Source organism: Papio anubis, chromosome 10, assembly GCF_008728515.1.
Source record: "Papio anubis isolate 15944 chromosome 10, Panubis1.0, whole genome shotgun sequence".
Taxonomy (NCBI): Eukaryota; Metazoa; Chordata; class Mammalia; order Primates; family Cercopithecidae; genus Papio; species Papio anubis.
The window spans coordinates 93,004,800-93,012,011 of NC_044985.1; the positions used below are offsets into that span (position 1 = coordinate 93,004,800).

Sequence of the window (7,212 nt, forward strand, 5' to 3'; positions counted from 1 at the left end):
GTAGGAAATCAGTGATAAGACTGGGCCCAGATCAATAGGAAAATTAAACCACTATGAGGACTTTGGTTTACATTCTGCATGCTATGGAAAAGCACTAGAGAGTTTTGATTTGAGAATTGTCACGGATAAACATATTTTAGCAACACTACTCTGCTGCTATCTAGAGAAAAGACATTAGTGTTGCAAGGTCCAAGTGGCGAGGTCAAAAGTCTACTGCAAAAACACAGGAAATGAATGCATGATAGATATATTTTGTATGTAATACTACAGAATTTGCTGTGGGTTTGAATGGAGGGAGAAAGAGAAATTGTGACATTAAGGACGACAAAGTTTTTTGCCTTAGCAACTAGAACATTGTTGTCCCATATTGAAAGGTGAAGACTGTTCTGGTTAGGAAGTGGTAGGTTCAAGATGTGTGTTAGACATCTAAATGAAGATGTTAAGTAGTCAATTTTCCCTCTAAGAATCAAGAGTTCAAGAGGGAAGCTCACGTTGGAAATATAAGTTTGACAGTCATCAGCATGTAGATAGTATTTAGATTCATAGCATCAAGGAAGTTAGACTAAATAGAAAATAAAAGAAATCTTGGATTTACTTCTTTGGCTTTTCCAATGTATAGAGGCAGGGAGATGAGGGAATGTCAGCAGAGGAGACTGAGAATAGATGGAGGGAGGAGGAGGGAAGGAAGAGAGCATTATCTTAGAAGCCAAGTGAAGGAGGCATTTCAAAAGTGTGTCAAATGTTGTTTCCCCAGATATGCCCCAAATCATATGAGGATACTATGGACCTTATTAAAACGCAATTCCATTGAAAAAGTAAAGAGGGATATTGCTAAATATTATACTTATTTGTATTTTTACTTTTTGTATTCTGACTTTTGTTCTTCTTGGAAATTTTTTTAGCATTTTATTTACTCCTTCACTGGTGCAAGCTGAGGGGATACAAATATGATGATGATTTGTGCTTCCTGCTATTGAGGAATCTGCAGTCTGAATAATGATCTTATGGTCATTGCATTGATCCATCCTATTACTTTGTAGTATAGGTGAGAACAGAGTGAGGCAGAAGGAGAAAAATAAAAAGCATTCATGGCAAGGCTACTATATTGTAAGTGCCCCCAATCTTATTGACCAGCTGAGTCAAGAGCATCCCATCAGAGGTGGATAACATACTAAATCTCTACTTATGAAATTATTTCCAGTATCCTATTCTCACAAAAAGGCAAGCATCCATCATAGTTGAAATTCAGGTCTGTAATGTGGATTAGAAAGAAGCTAAAGTACTGAGTACTAATATTGCAAAGAGTGATCTTCTAAAACGATTTTGTGGGATTCAACACTGAGGTTTTTTTTTTTTTTAGCTTTTAATTAAACCTTAATTTGGTTGTGACATTTTGATAGATTCAGACAATTTTTCAGCCTTCCCACAGTGATTCGTTATTCTACCCTTTTGACAGTGTGTTCTTCCCACACACAGAATTTCAGGCATGGGGCCTCAGTTGAACAAATATAATGAGTATACACAACCTTCAATTTTACGTTTAAATACATTTTTAAAATTATTAACTTTGAAATAATAAAAAAGTGAAAAAATTACTTTTCATTATGAAAGACAAGAACTTAAAATATTTCATTTAAGTCTTTGTGAAAAGTAAAACAAGTAGAAGAAAGAAAGAGAGGGGAAAGTGGGTTTTAAAAAAACACTTATTCAAAGAAGTGTTTTTGAATTTCTACTTCTATATTAGATCCGGGGGTACATGTGCAGGTTTGTTACATGGGTATATTGCATGACACTGAGACTCGGGGTACAAATGATTCCATTACCCGGGTGGTAACTATAGTACCCAATAAGTAGTTTTTCAACCCTTTTTCCCCCTCCACCCCTCTAGTAGTCTCTAGTGGCTATTGTTCCCATCTTTATGTCCATATGTACTCAGTGTTTAGTTCCCACTTATAAGTAAGAATAGGAGGTATTTGGTTTTCTGTTTCTGCTTTAGTTCCCTTTGGATAATAGCCTCCAGCTGCATCCATGTGGCTGAAAAGAACATGCTTTCATTCTTTTTTATGGCTGTGTAGTATTCCATGGTGTATGTGTACCATATTTTCTTTATCCAATCCACCATTAACAGGCACCTGGGTTGATTCCATGTTTCTGCTATTGTGAATAGTACTGCAGTGAACACACAAGTACATGTGTCTTTTTCAGAGAATGATTTATTATCATTTGGCTATATTCCCAGTAACGGGATTGCTGAGTCAAATGGTAGTTCTGTTTTAAGTTCTTTGAGAAATCTCCAAACTGCTTTCCACAGTGGCTGAACTAATTTACATTCCCACCAATAGTGTATAAGTGTCCCCTTTTCTCTACAGCCTGGCCAGTATGTTGTTTTTTGACTTTTTATTAATAGCCATTCTGACTGGTGTGAGATGGTATCTCACCGTGGTTTTGATTTGCATTTCTCTGATCATTAATGATGTGAAACATTTTTTCATGTTTGCTGCACACTTTCATGCCTTCTTTTGAGAAGTGTCTGTTAATGTCATTTGACCACTTTTTAATGTGGTTATGTGTTTTCTGCTTCTTGAATTGCTTAAGTTCCTTATAGATAACGGATATTAGACCTTTGTCAGATGCATGATTTGTGAATATTTTCTTTCCTTCTGAAGGGTATCTGTTTAACTCTGTCAATAGTTTATTTTGCTGTGCAGAAGCTTTTTAGTTTAATAAGGTCCCACTTGTCAATTTTTGGCTTTGTTGCAATTGCTTTTTAAGACTTCGTTATAAACTCTCTAAGAACTTTAAATGGTTTTTATATGTCTCTGTTATGGTTTCATCCACTTCCATTCTAGTCTTGTTTTCTAACTAGTTATCTTCAAGCATGTTTAGAATTCTTTAGAAAGGGGAATATAGTCGTCACCCAACTATTTTCCATTCACTTTTAGAATGATCCTAGGTCTAGAGAGTGAGCAAAATAGAGTAATTTCTTATCCTCTGCATGTTTCTCAGAGAGCTAGTCCACCAGCCATCATATTTCAAGCTACACTTAAGTTATAGGCATGGTGGAATGTGCAGTCTCAAGAGTGATATATGAAATATAAGAATAGCATATGCTATAGTCTGAATGTGTCCCCAGAGTTCATGTGTTGGTGGCCAATGTGAAAGCATTAAGAGATGTGGCCCTTAGGAGGTAAGTCATAAGGGCGTGGCCTTCATGGGAAACACTGGCAAACTTGGAGCGACAGACCTATGCTTTTGAGAGAAGCCACCTGGAAGACATTCAGATGTATGGCAATATTACTCCTGACTGGGATTGGTATCTGACCAACCAAAAAAACTCCTATAGCAAACATGATAGAAAGAAGGCTATTCTTTCTAAGGAAGGTAAAGGAAGCTAAGAGGCTCTTCAGTAAATCCTCAGTTACCTCAGCAGCTGCATTAAGTGCATTAGCAAGAGTTCAGGACTAGCTCATTTAAAAGAGGGAGCCAGCAGTAGGTATTGGAAATCTACAAAGGATGTACAGCTAACAAAGTACCCTTACATACCAAAGAAATAATTATGCTCTGAGCACAACAGCTACCTATGCAGAGCCCTACAGGCCCATACAATACCAAGTGCAAGAGGGCAATTATAACAGGCTTCAGCACGCAGTGCCGGTTGATGATGGTACCACAAGATTCCCATCAATAGACAGCATTTAGAAGGACCCCAGGGGGTTTGCCTGGCATGATCCTGAGTTGCCTAAGGTCATTCACATGCTTCAGCACCAGTTCCCATCTGTTCAGGCAAATGCAGCAGCCTATCTGCAGCACCTGTTGCTTGGTGACAACAACGTGAAGATGAGGGTGTGTAGGTTAGGGGGAATCAAGCATCTGGTTGACCTTTTGGCCACGGAGTTTTGGGATTTCAGAAGAATGCCTGTGGTGCCCTTTGAAACATCATTTTTGGCAAGTCTACAGATGAAAATAAAATAGCAATGAAGAATGTTGGTGGGATACCTGCCTTGTTGTGACTGTTGAGAAAATCTATTGATGCAGAAGTAAGGGAGCTTTTCACAGGAGGTCTTTGAAATTTATCCTCATGTGATGCTGTAAAAATGACGATTATTCATGATGCTCTCTCAACCTTAACAAACTCTGTGATCATTCCACATTCTGGATGGAATAACTCTTCATTATGGCCATAAAATTAAATTTCAGACTTCACTAATTCTGTGTAATATGACAGGTTGCCTGAGGAACCTCAGTTCCATGGGGTAAGAGGCTCAGAAGCAAATGCAGTCCTGAGAGGGGCTAGTGGACTCGCTGTTGTATGTGATCTACACGTGTATGAACACATCTGATTATGACAGCAAGATGGTGAAGAATTGCGTGTGCACCCTGAGTAACCTGTCCTATTGGCTGGAGCTGGAGGTGCCCCAGGCCCGGTTACTGGGACTGAACAAATGTGATGACTTACTAGAAAAAGTTTCTCAGTAAAGACTCTGAGCCAAGCTGCTGGGGGAAGAAAAAGTAAAAGAGGACTCCGCAAGAAGATCAATGGGATGGAGTTGGTCCTATCCCAGGACTGTCAAAGTCCCCCAAAGGGGTTGAGATGCTGTGACACCCATCGGTGGTGAAGCTATATCTGACTCTTCTAGCAGAAAGTTCCAACCCAGCCACCTTGGAAGGCTCTGCCAGACCTCTCCAGAACCTCTCTACTGGCAACTGGAAGTTTGCAGGATACATCCGGGTGGCTGTCCGAAAATAAAAGGGGCTCCCCATCCTTGTGGAACTTCTGAGAATGGATATCAATAGAGTTGTTTCTTCCGTGGCAACTGCCTTGAGGAATATGACACTAGATGTTCGCAACAAGGAGCTCATAGGCAAATATGCCATGCGAGACCTGGTCAACCATCTTCCCTGCAGCAACGGTCCCAGTGTCTTGTCTGATGTGTCCAAGGCAGCCATCTGCTGTGCTCTGCATGAGGTCACCAGCAAAAATATAGAGAACACCAAAGCCCTGGCTGACTCGGGAGACATAGAGAAGCTGGTGAACATAACCAAAGGCAGGGGCAACAGATCATCTCTAAAAGTAGTGAAGGCAGCAGCCCAGGTCTTGAATACATTATGGCAATATCAGGACCGCTGGAGCATTTATAAAAATGATGGGTGGAATCAGAACCATTTTATTACACCTGTGTCGACAATGGAGCGAGACTGATTCAAATCACGTCCTTCCTTGTCTACCACCAACCAAAAGACGTCACCCATCGTTCAGTCAGGCTCCAGCAAACCTTCGCCAGTTTACATCAGTTCATATTCCTCACCAGCAAGAGAATTAAATAGACAACTACAGCATCAACAGCTGTATTATAGTCAAGATGACTCCAACAAAATAACTTTGAATCATACAGATTGTATTTGCAGTCTCCTCATAGCTATGAAGACCCTTATTTTGATGACCGAGTTCACCTTCCAGCTTCTACTGATTAGTCAACACAGTGTGGACTGAAATCAATCACAAATTATGTAGACTTTTATTCCATTAAACGAACTTCTTATAGAGCAGAACAGTACCCAGGGTCCCCAGAATCACAGGTGCAGCATCAAGACGCCCCACAGAGGAACTCTTTCTAACTTTGTTCGGATTGAGGTGAAAAGTCCATCTTGCTGATTTGATGATTGAAATGTGAAAGTCAGTGGAAGGAATGAGTGAAGTGCATTTGTTTTTCTTTTTTAAGGAATTATCAAGGAAGTGATGAAACATTTGGGAGAGGACTTTCTAAGCTCTATTTAGGTGTTACATCTAATTACTTGTAGATTCTGTAGTCTGGTGAAGGTGTGGGTGACGTGATGAGAGGTTTGAGAAATGGGTGAAATGAAATGGGGATGTGTAGGTCAAATCAAATTAAAGATGATTTTTTAATGTGAATAAAGTCGTGTTCTGATAGTTTGTACAGAAAAAATAAAATGATGCCCATGTTTTATTGCTATTAGTAAATGTCAAGATTGTATGCTATTATGTCTCGTAAATTTCTTTTGTTGATATAAATATGGAAATGCCACATTGGTTAAGTGCCATCATTTGTAATGCAGTGTGTCACTTGAAAAGAGATTTGAAGAAACTGACAACTTCAAAAACAAATGGGAAGCCCAAGGAACTGCGAGCAATTAAAAACAAACTGCAACACCCTTTGTCTCCACTATGCATAGTGTACTTTGGAAGCACAACGACCAGGCTGGTACTGCAGCGCCATGCCCATTCCTTGCCTCGTTCACAGGACGCTTCACTGCCATTTTCTATGCACATGAAAGAAAAATAAATGTGGAAATTAAAAAAAAAAAAAAAGGAAGGAAGGAAGGAAGGAAGGAAGGGAGGGAGGAAGGAAGGAAGGAAAGAGAGAGCCAAGAAGTGGGATGGAAAGGGACACTTCTTCAGACTTCCACAATCAGGAAAATGAGTCCAGCCAGGAGGACCCTGAGGATCTGGATGGATCTGTGCGGGGAATGAAACCTCAGAAGGCTGCTTCCTCTACTTCCTCAGGGAGTCACCACAGCAGCCATAAAAAGTGAAAGAATAAAAAACCAGCATAGGATTGATCTGAGGTTAAACAAAAAACCATGAGCTGACTGTTAGAAGATACATTCGTGCAGAAGTTTCCAGGTTGTAGAGCCCTGCTTCCCTTCTCTGACCTCACAAAGATAAACATCCTTCACCTGAGTTCGTGGCCATCCACCTCTGCTCTCCCAGACTCAGTGCCTGTGACTTTGAGTAGCTTGTTCTAAATGTGGTGACAAACAAGTCATTTCCATAATACATTGGATCATTTACTTTATGTCATTTTTAGTAATAGAACTGCAGGAAGATCAAGACGTATATAATCCCAGCGAGTTGCTAACTGTACATTTCTCCCGTCTTAGCACGAATGTCTCCCCCTAAACTGGCTGGTACCAGCTTCATCTGTGATACACATCAAGAAATGTTCTCTGGTTTTGTTTTATGTTGAAAGAGGAACACAAATTACATTTCAGATGAAGGCTGTAAATATCTGGCATTTTCTTATATTGCTTTATGTTTTCTTATTTTTCTCTTGTTTTTATCATCTTATTTTCTTTGGGGTCTTTTTGTAATGCCTTTGTACAGCTCATACCTTCCTGCTGACATATCTGATCATCTCTTTCATGTAGTTCCCAATATTCATAACTGAAAATAATCTGGCTTATCATAAGTAA

The 7,212-nt window shown here is 39.7% G+C and overlaps 2 pseudogenes across 1 annotated transcript; both read left to right on the plus strand.

Moving 5' to 3' along the window:
• The first annotated feature begins 3,348 nt into the window (after positions 1 to 3,348).
• On the plus strand, positions 3,349 to 4,438 carry LOC110740823 (annotated as a pseudogene).
• A 68-nt stretch (positions 4,439 to 4,506) lies between these two features.
• LOC116269187 lies at positions 4,507 to 5,566 on the plus strand (annotated as a pseudogene). Its single transcript, XR_004176633.1, has one exon. The product of XR_004176633.1 is annotated as a plakophilin-4 pseudogene (transcript).
• The last annotated feature ends 1,646 nt before the right edge of the window (positions 5,567 to 7,212 follow it).